This window comes from Lathyrus oleraceus, chromosome 3 (assembly GCF_024323335.1).
Source record: "Lathyrus oleraceus cultivar Zhongwan6 chromosome 3, CAAS_Psat_ZW6_1.0, whole genome shotgun sequence".
In the NCBI taxonomy this organism is placed as follows: domain Eukaryota; kingdom Viridiplantae; phylum Streptophyta; class Magnoliopsida; order Fabales; family Fabaceae; genus Lathyrus; species Lathyrus oleraceus.
The window spans coordinates 382,941,142-382,962,499 of NC_066581.1; the positions used below are offsets into that span (position 1 = coordinate 382,941,142).

The 21,358-nt window shown below is 39.0% G+C and overlaps 1 pseudogene; it reads right to left on the reverse strand.

Annotated features, from left to right (window-relative positions):
* Positions 1-11,567: 11,567 nt before the first annotated feature.
* Positions 11,568-11,667, reverse strand: LOC127134076 (uncharacterized; annotated as a pseudogene).
* Between the last annotated feature and the right edge of the window lie 9,691 nt (positions 11,668-21,358).

Sequence of the window (21,358 nt, forward strand, 5' to 3'; positions counted from 1 at the left end):
TATCATCATTAATTGCTCATTAGTGCATGATCATTTCATTTGTCTTTGTGACATATCTTTGTTGTTTGCCCATTGAGGACAATTGTAAGACCATTCATTGGCCATTGTTCCTATGATATGGAAGTGAGTATAAGACCATTTCATTGGCCACTCATCTTCTCTTTGCTTGATGCATTTGTTTGATTTATGTGAGGATGCAATTGTAAGTCCGTGTAATTTGGCATTTGTTTTCCTATGATCATATGTTGGAGGTTAGAGTAAGCCCAGATAGATTGGCATCTGACATCCAAGTGTTTGCTTTGTTATTGGAGATTGGTATAAGCCCAGATAGATTGGCATCCGGTATCCACTTTTTATTTCTTTGTTGAGGAGATTGGTATAAGTCCATAGAGTGGCCTCTGATATCCAGTTCTATTTTAGGAGATTGGTATAAGTCCAGTGATTGGCATCTGGTATCCGCTTTTGTTGACTTTCTTCCTTTGCTTTGCTTGTTCATTATTGCTCATTGCCTATTCCAAAGGACACACTTGAGTCATCTTCTATATGATTTCAAGAGGTGAACCTTCTAAGAAGTTTTACACTCCATCTCCATCCATTCATCCATTTTGTCCTAAACCTTTTCACACATTGCTTTCAAAACTTGAGATAAATATTGTGCAAACATCTTCATGCTTTCAAATTAGAAACCTGGACCCTAAGTCCTTGACTTTTTCAAAATCCATTTCATAATACTTCTTTTGAATCAATCTTAATCATACTTTGACCCTCCTTTTGTGAATAACCACAATCAATTAACTTCACCCATTCAATGGTTTTGTGGCTTTGTCCACTCTTGTTAAGTTTTCATACATTAGCCTTAGGTTTGATTTATCCTAGTTGGTTGATGTTAATCTCACCTATTTGTCCTTAGTTGATTGAATTGTAAGTCTTCCTTGCTTATTATAGGGTTAACCCCTCACTAGCAAGTTGAAGCTTTTCTCACATGGTGGACTCGTTGTTTTATAAGGTTGAGTTTTCTCCCGTGGATAACGTAAGACCTTAGTGCTCTTGCTTTAAAATTGAACTCACAAATCTTTTGGAAATCTTTTAGCCGAACTACGGCGTTTTGATCCTTACCTTTGATGGAAGGTACGTAGGCAACAGGTTCATCCGTTCGAACACAAAAACAATAAAAATTGTATATTCTTTTCTCATCATCCCAATCATGTTTGCACAATAAATATTTCATAACAAATAACAATTTAGTACAACAAGTGTGAAAAGGGCTCCCTAGGAGTACCTAGGACGTGATGGGTGCCTAACACCTTCCCATTGCGTAATTTACCCCTTACCCAGACTCTCTGATCTTTTAATTAGTTTTCTACGCGTAAAACTTCTTAGGCTTTTGTTCGCTTTTTAGCCAGTCCTTTGGATAAATAAAAGTGCGGTGGCGACTCGAATTCATTGTATGCTTTGCTTATGGTTTAATCAATAAATCATATAGCGACGAATACACCGCTACAGAAAAGTGGCGACTCTGCTGGAGATAAACATAATCCTTGGTGGTATTGCCTACTTTTCACCCTTGTTGTGTGCTATATTGTTATTTGTTATATGACATATTTTTGTACCATTTGGGATAACTGTATTGATTGTAATGTTTGAATTGCTTGATATACAATTGTTGTTTGCTTTGGTGATCTGTGAGATGAGTTCTATACCCGAACTCGAGTGCACTCTAGGATAGGAGAATGGCATAGTCTTGTTGACTGGTGTGGAGTATTCCTTAGCCAGTTGACTTGCGAGTCCATTCACTTGGTGGAGGTCATGTTGGATTAATAATGTCACACAAGTTATTTGTGGTTAGGCATTATTCTTTCAATCATGTGCCGCAGAAGCCAAGGACCTTAGTTTACCAAACCCATCTTGGCCTATTTTTTAGGATGTAGTGCGGAGGTCGTTCAGATGTAAGTTCTGATGCGATTGTTACGCGATACTACACTCATAAGAGTTTCTCTTGAGAATATTTTTGGAATGCGAGTATTCGTTCCTCCGATAATATTCGAAAGATGGAACGATGATTATGGGAACCTCTGGTAGAACATGTTTGGCAGGTTTAAACCCTAGTACACTCCCTTTGGGTGGTTCTTAACCGAGACTCCATGCTCGTGACTCTCAGCAAACCCGTGATTCGTGGTTGAGTCGTTCAGACAACCTTAATATCAATGGAACCTGGGCGTTGATCAGGTATAAAACCTAAATCCCCCAAAACGGATGGTTGATATTAAGGATGTTAGAGCCGGTTCATGTACCGTTAATATCAATGGAACTTGGGTGTTGATAAGGTGAAAACCTAAATCCACCAAAATGGATGATTGATATTAGGGATACAATGAGCTTTCCCACGACCTTTGTTTGGTGTGACTTGCTTGATCCTTGAGTGTGATTGTTGCATTCATGCATTCATGCATTCATCTGCATCCATATCATCAGAAAAAAGAAAATTTTCAAGGAACTCAAAGGAGTTTATTTGCAAAAAATTTCAAATATGGAAAAAAACCGGGAAAATTTTTTCACCTGATATATCTGATGAGATATTCTCATATACGAGCAAAATGCTTAAATATTTCAAAGTTTGCAAATAAAACCCTCGAGTTTCTTTGGAATAAAAAACAAGCATATGCATAAACACTTCATGCATCATTTGCATAAGCGGGTGTTTTGTTCCGGTCTCCCGTCCTGTGGTCTGACCTTGCGATATTCATTTATTTTGAAGACGCACTTCGCCGGTACTACACCAGAGCCAACCCTGCCAGGTTTAAGGACCGTGTTGAGCAAGAGAACTGTGAACTCGAGGAGGAATTTGCCAGACAAAATGCTTTTGATGGATTCATTCTTGTCGCTGGTTTAGGGAAGATGATTGAGCTTGAAGACGACAGATCCCGGGCTGGCATTGGCTACTGTTCTGGGGCATTTAATGAGCAAGGCTGTTCAAGAGTGGAGGATTCATCCATGATGATCAACCTGAAGAGGAAGCTGCTGCTATCTGGGAAGAGGATGCAGAAGATCTGAACAATTTCATCATTCCTGGTGGTGTCTGCCACAATTGGGTCGTTGTGGATGTTCCTACGGTCATTCATAAGTCAGCATGATTTGTTCACTTTGTTCAAAACCCTTCTCCCATGCCAAAAGGAGAAGTGATGACATTGTTGGCAGCATTTTAATGCAATGATGTTTTCATTCAATTAATGCATTGTTAAACATTTGTTTTTCCATTCGTTTTCACTTTTTGCTTTTGCATGAAATCGGTGATCACAAAAAACCCTGGAAAACAAGAAAACAATCTTTTCATCTGCATAAATGATTTGCTTGTTTAAATATCAAAAGCTTTTCATTATCCAGAATCATTATGCAGGGATTTCTAAACCCATTGAACATAATGATCCAACGCTATCTCCCAATCTTGAACTCCTTGTATTTGAGGCAGAGGAAGATGATGTTAAAGGGGATTCCTGATGAGATTACCCGACTTCTTGAGCACAAAAGGAGCTCATTCAGCTGTATCATGAGAATCAGCAAAACAGCCAAACTGGGGCATTGCAAATGCAATCAAAAAAAAAAAAAAAAAGGGTGAAAAAGATGAAAAATCAAAAAATCAGGAATTTTTTTTCAAATCTTTTCAAAAAAAAAAGAGAAGGAAGAAAAAGTATACCCTCAAATCCCTAGTTGACTGATGCTGAATGGATTCAGAGTCGTTATGACCAATTGAATTTGATTGAAGAGAAGCGGTTAACTGCCATGTGTCATGGTCAGTTATATCAGCAGAGAATGAAGAAAGCATTCGATAAGAAGGTCAAGCCTCGTGTGTTCCGAGAAGGTGACCTCGTGCTCAAGAAAGTTTTGTCTTTCGCGCCCGATTCCAGGGGCAAGTGGACTCCAAACTACGAGGGTCCATATGTTGTTAAGAGAGCCTTTTCAGGCGGAGCTTTGATGCTTACAACAATGGATGGGGAGGATTTCACTCGTCCTGTGAATTCAGATGCAGTCAAGAAATACTTTGCCTAGAAAAAAAAGTATATGCAAATGAAAAACAGAATAGCTCGCTAAGTTGAAAACCCGAAAGGGCGGCTTAGGCAAAAATGAGCGTCTCGGTGGAGAACCCGCAAGGGTAATCCAGGCAAAAATTAGAGACTTGAAAAAAGGAATATTTGCATCCCGCTAGATTGAGTACCTCACCCTGGGGCAATCTAGGAAAAAATTAGGGATTTGGCAAGTAACTGCATCCTGACAAGACTTTCTGTTTCACCAGCTGTCATTTCATCAGAGGATTCTCGATTCGTCGTCAAACTGAAGCTTTGAATACATCGAGATTCAAATTGGTAGAGAAAGGATCATTATGTTCAATGTAGCCCTCTTCCAATATATATCACTAATTTCAAATTTGTACAGATCTATGGAGTCTTGCCATTTGCAGGCTACCATTCCATCAAATGAATTTGAGCTTTTATCCAATTATTTGCACTCTTATTTGTTTCAATTCAACAAATGTTTTGCATGTTTTAATTGATAAAATATCATTGTTTTTAAACAAATCAAATTTCTCAAAATTTGCTGTTTTTAAACAAAGTGAATATACATAAGATTGAAAGGATACTCAAAGATATCTCAGTGCTCTCCCAAGGGTGGCATGATCTCCAACAGGTAAGACATTTGGTTCATATTCCTGGTTTGGTTGTATCTTCTTTCTCCAGATCTTGTGATGGGGTTATTCCCCAGCACAGTTGCAAGCGGAGTGTTGTTGAAGACTCAGTTTTCTCCAGCAGCAGTGTTCCCCAGTAGAGTTGCTTATACAGTTGGTTTCTACTCGGATGATGTTATTCTCCTTCAGTGGGTTGCTCCCCGGAGTTGTTTGGAGTTGCAAAGCTTTTTGCTTCTCAGTTGATGCTGAGATCCCCTGCGGATCTTCGAGATTTTCTCTTGTTCCCCAACAGATTCGTCTTGGTGGCTGTTTTGCCCGTTGTGACTTTCTGTACCCTGGTTGGGTTGTTTGCTGATCCATCACTCAGAGATTTGGTGTTTCCTGATATTTCTGATCCTCTGCTTCCCTAGCAGTACCCGCAGATCTATGCTTTCTAGCATGTAGATCTCCGTAGATTGGCTTTCCAGTTGGTTCTCCCCTGGAAGTATAATACCGGGCGTTTGATTCCTGGACCTGTTTATGTTCGATATGTCTGTTTTGTCAGCATTCATCAAACATAAATCACGCATATCCATGCATATTCATAAACATTCAGATATTCATGTTGCATTTCTCGCCATATATCTTTTGTTGTCTCCTGCTATGGTGGTGCAGATCCCTAATAGATCTCCCCTAGCAGATGTCGGGTGTTAAAATCTCTCCATATAGAGTCAGCCCCATAAGCAGAAAGTGTCTTTTGTCTGTCCTTCTGCAGTTCCCCACTGAGATATATCCTCGTGGATGACGGTTTCTTCCGTTTCCTCCCAACATATGTATTGGGATGGATTTTCCTATTTGAGTTACATCCTCATTAGGACGTGTCTTGATTCAGTCTGTCTTTTCGGATTATTCCCGAATTGGCTATTTGTCAACTGTCTTGTGCTTCCCAGTGGGTTGTTCCCCAGCGGAGTTTTTTCGGGCCTCTACCCTTATACCGGTAGTTGTAAGTCCTATTTTTCCTTGCCCTTTTGACGGAATTGGTGGTTATATACCTTTTATTCCTCGGCAAGATTTTTAGTTGTCTACCTAGTAGTCGGTAGTCGTAAATCCTATTTTCCTGCTCTCCAGCAGTTTGTGGTTTGTTATAAACCTTATTTTTAGTTTCCCGTGCGGATTTGTGATTTGTTTTATCCCCACGCAGAGTTGTTGGTTTTCTACCTCGTATTCGGTAGATGTAAACCCTAATTCGTGGTTATCCCCACCAGAGTATGGCTATTACCCCGTATTCGGTAGTTGTAAGTCCTATCTCTTTTCCCCTAACAGAGGTAACCTTTGTGGTTCGTCCTGATTGTAAGTGGATTTCTGTTGTCGTGGTTTTATCCCTAACAGAGTTGGTGTCTCCCTGTGGTGATTTCTATCCCCAGTCGTGTCTGTGGTCTTCTACCCCGTATTCGGTAGTTGTAAATCCCAAGTGTTGATGTTTCTCCTCAGCGGAGTTTGTGCCTTGTGGTACAGTTGGATAATTGTCGGATGCTAGCAATTTTATCCCCAGCGGGTCCCTTCACTGTTTGTCAGTGATTGCGTTCCCCGGATAGTTGATTGTCATCAATATATCCCCAGCTTGTCATTATGGATAATTGCTGTTTATGCAATTCATCCCCGGATCATTGATTCTCACCAGTGAATCCTCAGCAGATCGCCTTTCATTTACCCTCTTGTTGGTAATGTTTGTTGCTCCTTTTGATTGGTCATCATTATATACCTAGTTGGTATCCCGATACCTTTCTTTTCGGTTGATTTATCCTTTATTAACCCAGTAACCGGTTGTGGATAATCTTCCATGCGAGTGTATTATTCACGGTCTGCCGGTAATGAATAATATATCTCATGCACTCTTCAGTCGAAGCCTTTTGTGTTTCCCCGATCGAGTAAGATTCGTTATTTCCCTTTGTGGAATCGAATATTCTTTATTTGTTGGATAATTGCCGGATGCTTGCAATTTATCCCTTTGAGTTGTCTTTCGTTTACCCGGATGCTTGGTATCGATTGTCTCTCTTTTTGGTTAGTCACCTATTATATACTTCGGTATCTCTGGTGTCTTTTCCTTTCGAGTATATTATTCACGGTCTGCCGGTAATGAATAATATGTCTCATGCGCTCTTTAGTTGGAATCCTTTGTTGATTTTCCCCAACTGAGCAAGATTCGTATTCTTTGTAGAATCGAATATCCACCCTTTAACAGTTTGTGTTTCGGATGATGAGTGTTTTGGCATATATACCAATCCACGTTTTCGGTAGATCACCTATTATATACCTCGGTATCTCTGGTGTTTCTTACCATGCGAGTTTATTATCTACGTTCTGACGGTAATAGATAATATGTCTCATGCGAGTTTTCTTATCCACGGTCTGCCGGTAATGGATATTATATCTCATGCACTCTTTGGGTTTGTGTCCCCAGTTGGGTAAGGTTCGTTTTCCCGTTGTGGATTCGAATGTCCATCCTATAAGTCGATTCGCTTTTTCAAGCCCTCCTTTTGGATGATGAGTGTTTTGGCATATATACCAATTCACGTTTCGGTCGGTCACCTATTATATACCTCGGTATCCCTGGTGTTCCTTCCCCTTCTGCTCCCTATTATGACCTTGGTCCCTTGTGGAGTCAGATTTTCCTGAGTTTATGTACCTTTTTCAGGTCTTTCTCAGATGTGTGGTCGATTGATATCTCTCACCTTATATCGGTCTTAGATATTCATTCTTCCTGAGTTTGTTACCCTTATACCGGTAACATCTCATTCTTTGGTGCTTCCTCAGTGGAGTTTCCTATTGCTTTTCCCAGGAGTCAGCTTGTGTCTCTCCAATGGATGTTTTTCCTTTGGAATTTTCTTTTACCAAGTGTGAGTTCTTCACTCCCCAGTGAGGTCTCCAGTCTGATCTCTATTACCCTAATCAGAGTCGTGTCTTGTTCACGTTGTGTCAGTTTTGTTTTTCCCAACTTAAAGTCGTGTCCTGCTCACACATTCTTTTTCTTTTACTATCCCCAACAAGAGTCTTGTTAGAGTCTCTGTTCCTGGTGAGTGTATTACTCCGATGGATCGTCTTTTCTTCTGTGTGAATTCCCCCACAGAGTTTGTGTCTTTTGCATACATACATTTGCATCATGAGGTCTCTTAGGGACCAAAATTTGTCTCATTACTGTTATTTAAGCCCATTCTACCGCGTCGAGATGAAGATTTCTAAACTTCACTTCTCCGGCTAGAATGACCTTAAATAGGGGCATCTGTAAGACCCCAATTTTGTCCCTAAGATCCCTCATGGCATCATATCATACCATATCATTGCCTCAAGGATCTTTGTGCACCTTTGCTTCCCTCCTAGGGGGTGGGTTATCTTGTGAGTGTGGTTCTTGATCACCAAGCATGTATTGCATTTGTATATCATTGCTTTCCATCTATCTATTAACCAAAGGTACAAAAATATTGTCATCTAACCATGTTACTTGCAGATGAAGCAAATTAGGTCAAATCAGTCAAAGTCAGTCATTGAGATAGATGGTGGCCATTCTTGAAGAATTTGGGCACCATGATCATTCATAAAGAGTTCATATGAGTTGTGACATCATTTTGAATCAGTATATCAAGTGGTAGCGGCTTGGAATTCATCAGAACATGGTTCAGTCAACCGAAACCCTAGCAAAGTCAACTGTGATCAACTGTGCATTTAATCAGTGATTTGATGGTGGGAATTGGTTTGAGAGGTCTCATTCGTGTCCATATAAGCCTCATATAACATGTCAAACATCCACAGTGAAGAATTTGAAGTCAGACAAGAAGTTTCCAAAAATAGAAAGTTGACCTGTAATTGGAATTTGCCAAAAATGGAAAGTTCTTCTCCTCAAAATTACTTCATCATAAAAGCTTCAAATGAATTTTTGTCCAACATGAAAGTTGAAGATCTTGTTCTCCCATTTCCAAAAAGTCCAAGAACACTCATTTCTCATGTGTGGTTGGCAAGTTATGATCAAATCATTCTCAAACAATTTTGAACTTCAAAGTGGCATATCTTCCAAACCATTTGGCCAAATTGAGTGAGGTTTTTTGCTACAAGTCATATTTGATGTGCTCTATCCAAATCCTTCATCACAATTCACCAAAAATCATCCAATCAAAATGGCCTTTTTCAAGTGGTTTGAATTTAAAATGAGGGAGGTGAAAAAGTGACTTTTCAAATTAACCATTTCCTACACTTTTTACCATTTGCCAATGTTCAGAAATCATGTTTTGGATGTGCTTAAAGCCCAATTTTCGCACTGTAGCACATGCACATGCAACATAAGTGGAATTTCACTAATTGGCAAAACATTTCCATTTGAGTTAATTTCAATTACCACTTCCTTAACCAAGCTTATGCATCATTAAACAGAGTATATATGCTTCATTTTCTGACTGCAAAAACCCTAGCCACACTTTGCCAAAACAGATCAAAACTTCATTTTCTCTCAAACTTTCATTTTCCTCACTTGAACTTTTCTCTGAAAATCTCAAAAGGACCCGTATTCCTGAGCTTTGTTTCATCATCTACCAACCTTTTGGAAGCCATTGCAAGCACCATTTCATAACTGTAAAGCATCAAAGCACCACTGTTCCATTGAGCTTCTCACATGGCAGTTCGAATTTGGAGCTGAATCGTGCTAGCTGAGCTTCAAGTTCTCCTTCCATTCACCAATACAAACATTATTGTGCATCTGTTTCAGCTTGTTGTGGCCAGAAAATCACCATTCCAACACTGTTCTTCAAGCTAGGTACCATTAGTTGCTCAGTTCTTTTAAGAACTTGCTTTGCTTTGCTTGATAGCATTTGCATTGAGGTAGAATCTCTTTTTCTTCATGTAGTCTGGAAGACTTGGCCTGTTACTTGGCCAGGCAACCGTCTGAAGTCCTCCTTAAGAGGCAATGTTTGTGTTTGTTTACTTTTGTCCCAAGCAGGAAAAGTCCTTTAAATAAGGCAATTGGTAGAATCCAAGAGATATGTAACTTATCTCCTACTATTCTGTGAGTCACTCACCTTGCTCACACTACTTGTGTTGATGCATAGTGAGTAAAAACCCAAGATCTATAGAGTCTAATTTTGTGGAGAGAGTTCCATCTTTCTGAACTCCCACACCTTCTATTATTCAAAGCTCTCCCTGACCAGGGATAAGAGCATGAGGCACACCCCTCATATCCTTTCATCTGCTTCACCTTGGCTCTCAATGTCAAGGTTAAGAGCACCATTAACTCTATTCCAGTTGGCTTCAATGCCTAACCCTGTGTGTGAGCCTACTTGTTTGGTTATAGAGTGTGCTGAATGCCTTTGGTTGATTGATCACTTAATTCATTTGTACATGTCTGTTTGCATGCTTTGTGCATTTATCATCATTAATTGCTCATTAGTGCATGATCATTTCATTTGTCTTTGTGACATATCTTTGTTGTTTGCCCATTGAGGACAATTGTAAGACCATTCATTGGCCATTGTTCCTATGATATGGAAGTGAGTATAAGACCATTTCATTGGCCACTCATCTTCTCTTTGCTTGATGCATTTGTTTGATTTATGTGAGGATGCAATTGTAAGTCCGTGTAATTTGGCATTTGTTTTCCTATGATCATATGTTGGAGGTTAGAGTAAGCCCAGATAGATTGGCATCTGACATCCAAGTGTTTGCTTTGTTATTGGAGATTGGTATAAGCCCAGATAGATTGGCATCCGGTATCCACTTTTTATTTCTTTGTTGAGGAGATTGGTATAAGTCCATAGAGTGGCCTCTGATATCCAGTTCTGTTTTAGGAGATTGGTATAAGTCCAGTGATTGGCATCCGATATCCGCTTTTGTTGACTTTCTTCCTTTGCTTTGCTTGTTCATTATTGCTCATTGCCTATTCCAAAGGACACACTTGAGTCATCTTCTATATGATTTCAAGAGGTGAACCTTCTAAGAAGTTTTACACTCCATCTCCATCCATTCATCCATTTTGTCCTAAACCTTTTCACACATTGCTTTCAAAACTTGAGATAAATATTGTGCAAACATCTTCATGCTTTCAAATTAGAAACCTGGACCCTAAGTCCTTGACTTTTTCAAAATCCATTTCATAATACTTCTTTTGAATCAATCTTAATCATACTTTGACCCTCCTTTTGTGAATAACCACAATCAATTAACTTCACCCATTCAATGGTTTTGTGGCTTTGTCCACTCTTGTTAAGTTTTCATACATTAGCCTTAGGTTTGATTTATCCTAGTTGGTTGATGTTAATCTCACCTATTTGTCCTTAGTTGATTGAATTGTAAGTCTTCCTTGCTTATTATAGGGTTAACCCCTCACTAGCAAGTTGAAGCTTTTCTCACATGATGGACTCGTTGTTTTATAAGGTTGAGTTTTCTCCCGTGGATAACGTAAGACCTTAGTGCTCTTGCTTTAAAATTGAACTCACAAATCTTTTGGAAATCTTTTAGCCGAACTACGGCGTTTTGATCCTTACCTTTGATGGAAGGTACGTAGGCAACGGGTTCATCCGTTCGAACACAAAAACAAAAAAAATTGTATATTCTTTTCTCATCATCCCAATCATGTTTGCACAATAAATATTTCATAACAAATAACAATTTAGTACAACAAGTGTGAAAAGGGCTCCCTAGGAGTACCTAGGACGTGATGGGTGCCTAACACCTTCCCATTGCGTAATTTACCCCTTACCCAGACTCTCTGATCTTTTAATTAGTTTTCTACGCGTAAAATTTCTTAGGCTTTTGTTCGCTTTTTAGCCAGTCGTTTGGATAAATAAAAGTGCGGTGGCGACTCGAATTCATTGTATGCTTTGCTTATGGTTTAATCAATAAATCATATAGCGACGAATACACCGCTACAGAGCTCAAATCAACAGATTCAGGCAAAAAGATGTGGAATCTCTCTACGAAGCGTGGGAGAGATACAAGGACATGATGAGGATATGTCCACATCACGGTCTCGAAGACCGGGTGATCATTCACACATTTTACAATGGGCTTATGTATAACACAAGACTGACAGTAGACGTTGCCGCGGGCGGTGCACTTATGGACAAGCCATACAACCAAGCATATCAACTCATTGAAAACATGGCCCAGAACCATTGCCAATGGGGAGGTGAAATAACTCCAGTGGAAAAGTCCCAGACAAAGGGTTGAATGTATGAAATCAGTAGCCTTGACCATGTTCATGCAAAGGTAGATGCCCTTGTTCAAAAATTAGACAACTTTACTATACCACCCGCAGCCACCGTGGCTGTTGTAACTCTAAACTATGAGTTATGTGGAAACCCTGGACACACTGCACAAGAATGTCAAATATTAGCAGGAATCCCAACCGATCAAGTGAATTACACACAAGGAAATCCCTATTCGAATACCTACAACCCAGGTTGGAAAAACCATCCTAATTTCTCGTATAAGAATAAAAATGCCCTGTATGCACCTGGCCAAGCACCACCTGTTCCGCCTGGATATCAAAAGCCAGCTAATAATTCTCTTAACATGCCTAGGTAGTCAAATCTCAAATTAATGATGGAAAGCTTCATAGCTACCCAAGCTCAGACAAAGAAAGACTTCTTGAACCAAAACATACATAATAGCGAGCAAATATAAACAACTAGCAAACAAAGTAGATGTCTTAGCCACCCACAATAAAATGCTTGAAACACAGATTTCACAAGTGGCTCAACATCAAGCATCTACAGCCGCTCCAGCTGGAACATTTCCTAGACATCCGCAACCTAATCCAAAATGACATGCAAATTCCGTTATACTGAGGAGTGGAAAAGAAGTAGACGGACCCGTAGATCCAAGACTCCAAAACCCTGCCATGTACCAAAAACCAGACAAAACCTCAACTGAGCAGGTGAATGAACCAAAGGAAATAGAAGATAATACCCAAGAGGCCGAAGAGAAAGAAAAACCTTATGTGCCTCCACCCCCCTTATAAGCCAGCCATTCTGTATCCTCAAAGACTCAAAAGTTCTAAAACTGCGAGTCAATTTAGGAAATTTGTTGAACTTCTGAAGCAACTAAACATTACGATACCCTTTACAGAAGGAATCACACAAATTCCCTCCTATGCCAAATTTATTAAGAAAATCCTATCCAATAAGAAAAAGATTGAGGATAACGAAACAGTTACACTTATCGCCGAGTGTAGCGCAATAATCCAGAATAACATGCCTCCCGAACTAAAAGACCCAGGTAGTTTTTCCATACCCTGTGTCATTAGAAAATTCATCATAGACAAAACTCTATGCGATCTAGGAGCCATCATAAGTGTAATGCCCTTAACCATTTGTAAAAGGCTCAGTATGGGAGAATTAAGACCAACCAAGATGTCTGTTCAATTATCTTACCACTTAATCAAATATCTTGTCGATATACTAGAGAATGTCCCCGTACGTGTAGGACAATTTTATATTCCTAAAGACTTCATAATCATGGACATCATAGAAGATGCCAGTACACCTATCATACTAGGAAGGTCATTCTTGGCTACCTCCGGAGCCATAATAAACGTAAAGAGAGGTAAGTTAACATTCGAAGTTGGAGAGGAAAAGGTTGAATTCATATTGACCCAATTCTTACAAGCGCCAGCTATAGACGATACTTGTTATCTACTCGATGTCATAGACGAGTGCGTGAGAGAGATGGAGATGCAAGAAACCACATACTCTAATATAATGAAAATCCAAATCCCTCCAATATTTGAAGACGATAATTGGCATGAACCATACCAAAACTAAAGTCTAAGCGAATGCTTAGAACTTACACCCAACCACATGCCATGTCCAAAGAAACCTGACTTGGAATTAAAAGCACTACCAAAGAACCTAAGATACGAATTCCTAGACACTGAACTGAAAAGACCAGTAATAGTCAACGCTGACTTAAGACAGATGGAAATTGAGAAATTACTAGATGTCCTAAGAAAATATCCAACTGCGTTAGGATATAACATCGCTGATCTAAAAGGAATAAGTCCTTCTATATGTATGCATCGCATTATGCTGGAGGAAGATTGTAAAACCTCTAGAGAACACCAAAGAAGGATCAACCAATCCTAAGTACGGTAGTCAAGGATGAAGTAAAGAAGTTATTAGACGCTGGAATCATATACCCGATCTCTGATAGTCAATGGGTTAGCCCCGTCCATGTAGTACCCAAGAAAGGGGGTGTTACAGTTGTTAAGGACGAGAAGGGCGAGTCAATAGCACAAAGAGTTATGACCAGAAGTCGAATGTGCATCGATTATAGAAAACTAAACAAAGCCACTCGGAAAGATCATTTTCCTCTACCCTTCATTGACCAAATGCTTGAACGATTGGCTAAGCATTCTCACTTCTGCTATCTAGACGGTTATTCAGGATTCTTTCAAATCCCAATCCATCCTGACGACCAAGAAAAGAGTACCTTCACATGCCCTTATGGTACATTCTCCTACCGACGAATGCCATTTGGATTATGTAACGCTCCCGCAACATTTCAAAGATGCATGATGGCAATCTTCGCCGATTTTATAGTCGACATCATGGAAGTCTTCATGGACGATTTTTCTGTTTGTGGGGTCGAAAATTATCATTTATACCAACCACGCCGCTATTAGATACCTGTTAAGTAAAAAGGGTGCCAAACCAAGACTTTTAAGATGGATCCTGCTCTTACAAGAATTTGACTTAGAGATAAAAGATAAGAAAGGTACTGAAAACGTAGTAGCGGACCACTTATCACGAATCGAAGGGAATAAACCTGAACAAATCCTAATTAACGATGATTTCCCTTACGAACGACTCATAGCCCAAATGGAAAGCGATATGTCTGAACTAACATTAAACGATACAGAAATAGAAGAATCCGTGGAAGAAATACATGCGAATGCAACTCTGCCACGGTACGCTGATTTTTTCAACTACCTAGCCGTCGGAGTACTTCCATCGGACCTATCTTACCAACAAAAGAAGAAATTCTTTCACGATCTAAAACAGTACTACTGGGATGAACATCTGCTTTTCAAAAGAGGTATCGACGGTATTTTCCGTCGATGTGTTCCAGAGGATGAAATAGATGATATAAACTCTCATTGCCATTCCGCTCCCTATGAAGGGCATGCAAGTACCTCAAAGACCTGCACTAAGATCCTGCAATCAGGCCTTTTTTTGGCCTACTCTATGGAAAGACGTCCATAACGCGGTTATAAAATGCGACCGGTGCCAACGCACTGGCAACATATCAAGACGCGATGAAATGCCACAAACAAGAATCTTAGAAGTGGAAGTCTTTGCTGTATGGGGGATTGACTTCATGGGACCATGCCCAGCTTCTTTTGGTAATAAATACATACTCGTTGTTGTCCACTATGTTTCAAAATGGATCGAGGTTGTAGCTTCTCCAACAAATGACACACGAGTAGTGATCAAGTTATTCAAGAACATTATCTTTCCCAGATTCGGTGTGCCAAAACTAGTAGTTAGAGCGGTGGCTCCCACTTCATATCAAATATATTTGGAAAACTTCTTATAAAGTATGGAGTCCGACACTGTGTAGCAACACCGTATCATCCACAAACTAGCGGGCAAGTCGAAGTCTCAAATCGAGAAATAAAACAAATTCTTGAGAAGACCGTAGGAATATCCCGAAAAGATTGGTCATCCAAACTAAACGAAGCTTTGTGGGCCTACAGGACGACTTACAAAACCCCGATAGGAACCACACCCTTCAAACTAGTCTATGGTAAATCATGCCACCTCCCCGTGGAATTGGAACACAAAGCATATTGGGCAATTAAAACCCTAAATATAAACTATACTTCCGCAGGCGAGAAACAGATTCTGGACATCCACGAATTAGAAGAGTTGAGATTGGACGCTTACGAGAATGCCAGGATCTGCAAAGAGCGAACCAAAAGATGGCATGACAAACACATTTCTAGGAAGGAGTTTAAAGTCGGCGACATAGTGCTACTATTCAATTCAAGACTTAAAATTTTTCCAGGAAAACTCAAATCTCGGTGGTCCGGCCCTTTCGAGATCACCAAAGTCCTCAATAGTGGTGCGATAGAAATAAAAGGTAGGAATAGTGACCCTTTTATAGTAAATGGGCAGCGACTAAAGCATTATCATAATATTGAAAATAGAGACTATTTGAACAGTCTCAGACTCATAGAGCTACCCACTCAACCCCAAACCTAGTACAACGCGACGCTACTGTCGAAGTTACGACATTAAACAAAGTGCTTAGTGGGAGACAACCCACCCTTTTTTGTTATCTTTGTTACAACCTATTTTCCTTCTTTGATTGTCTTCTTTATTTTGTTTGCTCCCCTCTTCTTGATTCTTTGCAGTCATTCTTGTTGCTTTTAGTAACTAACTTAGACATATTGGATACTGATAAATAGGAAAATTACTAACTAGTTAGTTAATTACTTTCATCATGCAACAAATAGAGACAGTTTTCAGAGGCAGAGTTCAAAGAAGGCGGTATGATTATCTAGCCCAGAAGGATATGGAATTGACCATATATTATGATGGACCTACCATGGATAAATTAGGCATCCAAGATAGCATCCTATTTATGTTTAACCAGCTTGGATGGGAGAATGCAGCCATTAAGAGACGGTTTGTCACGTACCGTGAACTAACCTTAGAATTCCTTAGCTCCCTTGTATACAACCCCGATCGTAGTTACGAACTTAAAAAAGGGTTGCTATCCTTTAGGTTGTTTAGCATGTACTTCACCTATAGCCGTCGAGACCTTGCTGACCTCCTAGGATTCCCTAGTGGCCCTTTCGTTTTTACTACCCGCCAGGAGGACCTAATCGATGACATCGACCTAGATGACTTTTGAGGTAGCATAATTGGAGAATCCAACCCAAACCCAAATGAGAGGCACTCACAAAGGATCCATAACCCTGTTATCCGATACTTTCATAAAATATTGGCCCACACCATGTTTGGTAAGGAAGAAAACAACACCCTAGTGTTCCGTAATGAACTTTTCATCTTGCTATGTGTCGATCAGGGTCGACATGTCAATATCGTGACATTCATGATGGAGAGATTTGTTCATCTTGCTAAGAACAACCGTACCCCAATAATAATAGGTGGCTTAGTAACCATGATAGCAGACGCCATCAGACTTAGACGCCCACTTTATGAGCATGTACCATTTGGAAACATCCGACCCATGGATATCGAATTTTGCTTTAATCGCAGAATCATATGAAACATTGGGACGAATAATTTTGATTATTTAATCAATAACGAAGTGGTTCGACTCTTTACCTAGCCTAACCATGAGAGAACGAGTGTTCACAACCGCAATAAATGGCTTTACGACTTAGATGAACACCCTATTAATCCACCTTCACCTCCCGAGACACCGCCCAAATATGAGTATATCAATGACCCTATCCATATGGAAGAATCTGACCCTGAAACACCTCCCAACTATTATAACATTGATGAACCGGTTCCTCCATCATATGCTGATAATCTTGCCATGCTCATCACTTGTGTGAATGATTTCCAAGCTGACATCACAACTGTGAAAGACGAGATAAAGATCATACGCTTTGATGTCTTAGGCCTGATGGATATAGCCATTGAGCAGTTTCATCACCTGAACGAAGCTGTAACCGTGGCTAATACTACTGACCACTGATTTCTCCTACTCGCACTAAGCAATGAGGACACTGCTTTGTTTTGTGTGGGGAGGGAGCACATTTATTTCATTACCTTTGTTTAATTACCTTATTACTTTTGTTTGCTATGTTATCGTTACTTTTTTTTCCTATGTTACATTTAATTTCAATTTATCAATTCAATTGCTATTCATTTATTTCTGCTTATTCATTTATTTATTTATTTTTTACATCTATGCTTTTAAAATTCAATAGCTTAGTTATCATTATTATGCTGTTATCATATGTTGCTGCAACCTGTGATGAGAAAATTGAAAACCAACGTGTGACGACCGTCACATATAGGGTGACGCCCGTCTCACAGACGTGACGACCGTCACGGATCTGCCACGATCGTCACACAGCATTCAAATGACCGTTACGAGCATCTGACCATTGTAGACGACCGTTACGCACCCGTTGCGCGTGACGACTGTCACACCCTTGTGACGACCGTCACGAATTCCAGAGAGCTCGCCTATTAATGCAGGCGCTTTTCCTCTCTTCTTCCTCATCAATTACCACTCTCATACCATTCTGCTCTCCATTTATTCAATTCTTTACATTTTCTTCAAGCGTGTAACTCACAAATATTCCATCTCACCCACCAACACCAAAAGTTTCATAAACGCCCATCAAGAAAGAGCTACTCCCGACCTATCAACCATCGTATTCCGAAATGGAGAATTCGGTGAACGCCAAAGAGACAACTACCTCAAGTTCTAACAACGCCCAATTCAAGCTACGAGGTATGTTGATTAGGGGTGGCAATTGGATCCATTTAGAGAAAATCCATCCAATCCATCCATCAAAAAATCCATCCAATCCATCCACTACATAAAAAATTAAGTTAATGGATTGATCCAATCCATCCATTTATAAGCATGGATTATCCAATCCATCCAACACATTTTAATAATCCAAAGGATTTTTTTATCTAATTTTAAAAAAATAATTTTTTTCAAATATTAATTTTATTTTTTTAAAAAATAAAAAATATTTTTTTTTCGAAAAAAATCTTTTTTTTGAAAAATAAAAATAAATTTATTTTTTTCGAAAAAAAATATATTTTTTTGAAAATACAAAAAATCGTTTTTTTTCCAAAAATTTAACAATAATTTTGAAAAAAACCAAATTTTGATTTTATTTTCGAAAAATTTATTTTTTTTACGAATATAAAAAAAATATTTTTTTTCGAAAAAAAAACAATTTTTAATTTTTTTTTCGAAAATACAAAAAAATATTTTTTTAAAAAAAAAATAATTTTTCTTAAAAAAAAGTTGATATTGTTTTATTTAAAAAAAAAGATTCAAAAAAATAAGTGATTTTTTTCAAAAAAAGAAAAATTTTAAAGGAAAAAGAAATGGATGGATGGATATCCATCCACTAAAAATATGATAATGGATGGATTGGATGGATTTTTATTCTTAATGGATGGATTGGATTGGATATTTTTAAAAAACTTTTAGTGGATTGTTAATGGATAATGGATTGTTTTGATCCATCCATTAACGATCCAATCCATATCCATCCAATCCATCCATTTTGCCACCCCTAATGTTGATCATGAATACCATCCAGGAGTACACTCAACATGTAGGATTGGATCCTACCCAACGAGGAAGAGGTGAGCGCGCAAGAGCAAGAGCCAAAGCACGCAGAAGCCAGCCGCGTAACGACGAGCAGTGATTTTTGTTTCTTTCTTTTTTATTCCGTATAATGTAGCATTGAGGACAATGCATTGATTAAATATGGGAGGAAATCCTTATCACTCCTCTACTTGTTTTATTGTTAGTATTTTCAGCCAATACAATTTTTTTGACTTGTCCTTATCAATCATTTTTACATATCTTGGCGTAACAATTTTTTTTCCTTAAGACTAAATGCATACCCTACGAGTATATAGGCTGTCTTGAAGAGGTTTTGTTAGGAAAAATTAGAAAGATCTAACAAGATTGATACCGTCCCGACACCCTAGATCCCTCACTTCTACATGATCAGTTTGAATAACCATTATACCGACACCTTAAGTCTCCATTCTAGATTAACCCCTAGTAGTTTATACTAGCAGTCAGCACCATCTCAAGCGCAAACCACATGGAGAGCCGATGAATATAAGTGTTTGGTGCCTACAAATTAAGAAACTCCTTCATACTGTTGCTATCAAGAAATTGATAAACGAACCATACAAAAGGTTGCAAAGATATACAAAAAGAAGGAACGGAAACCCCAATTGGTTGGTCCAGAGGTACCTGGTACTGGACTCGGTAGGGCGAACTACGGTTCGATCCCCCACAACCTTCAAAAAGGGGATATATAAAGGGGTAACGCACTAGTGTACCCAACCCCGTATAGAGAAAAGGATCAAAGTCACTAACCGGCTACTTCACTAAGTGCGTTCGGAGGCAAAAGGCTTAATGTGATTGCGTTAGAATGAAACCGGGTGAAATAGAAACAGAGACACTAGGTTGAGCTATAATAGCATGATTCGAACTGGCTTGTGCAAAGGAGAGATCTATGCTAAAGCTGAAAGCTCGTGTCGTCACAGTATCTTTAGTGTTTTAATCGAATATCGGACACCGTGACAATCCACCTAACAACCACGTACGAATGGGTAATGTATTCGCATTTAACTTTGCTTTCAAATTGTATTTGCTTGAGGACAAGCAAAGATTCAAGTTTAGGGGAGTTTGATAACGCGAAAACACATCAGATATTTGCCTTGATTTACACTCAAAGATCATACCATTTTAATTAAAATCTCGATTATTCCGCAAGTATTCGAGTTGTTTTTGCAGGTATTTAAATCTCCAGGCATTAATGAGCAAAATGAAGAAAAGGAAGAAGAAGAAAAAGAAACAGATGAGAAAGCACAGGAAAAAGCAGAAAACCAGAATGCAGAATTTGTTGATGTGACGACCGTCACAGATTCATGACGACCGTCACGACCCAGCCTGTGACGACCGTCACAGGCCCATGACGACCGTCACAGGCCCATGACGAGCGTCACGCGGCCTGAGTCTGCGCTTTGAAACAGTCAATCACAGGCACCCAAACGTGCCTAAATTCCCTCCAACAACTTGACTCCCCCGGATTCCTCGTTCAAACTAAGTCCTCCTTAAATATCTCAACCACCAAGACCTAAAGGGGCAATATATAAAGAACCAGAGTGGGAAAAATTGGGGACGCCTACATTTTACACTTACGCTCTGCAATTAATTTTTACACCTTTCTAGCTTTTTAGTTTATTTTCTTTTCAGCAACTTTGTTTCCTTTGCCTTAATTCATTCGCCATTCTTTTTAGAATTTCCCTTTTTCCCTTTTCCTTCCCGTTTTCCAGTTAGCCATAGTAGTAGTTTCCTACACTAGGGAACTACTACACTTTATTTAATTTTAGTAACAAATTTGTATTGAAGAATCAGAAGTCTACCGACTCGTGGAGGACTGCTCAAGTGCTCCGAGATTCGCTATACTCTGTTACTTCGATTGCCAGGTTTTTATTGAATTATTATTATTATTGCCCAATTATTATTATAATTATGTTTGCCGCAATGTTGATCTGTTTATGCGCTGTGTTTGCTTTATTTAACATGTTCGGCTAAATTACCTGTATTGATATGTAGCAATTTAATTAGATGGGATTTAATAATAATTGGTGAAAACTTTTTTTCTCAAACAATCTTTTAGGCTGAAGTTTTTAATTTAAATTTAATTAACTTTATCACAAAAGCGTGAAAAGCTATTTAATACGGTTTTGCCACGAGAGTGGGAAATTAACTAAGGTGAGAGCCAACAATCGCGAGAGTGTGAGGCTCGAGCTGGATAGTAAAAATTAGGCATTGAATTTAAAAACAGCGAGAGCACTTTAAAAGCAATTAGAACTTATTTATTTTCAAAAAGTAATTTTAACTTCAAATGGGACAGTGATAGCGTACATTCTGACTTAAAGCTATAGGCCGAATCAA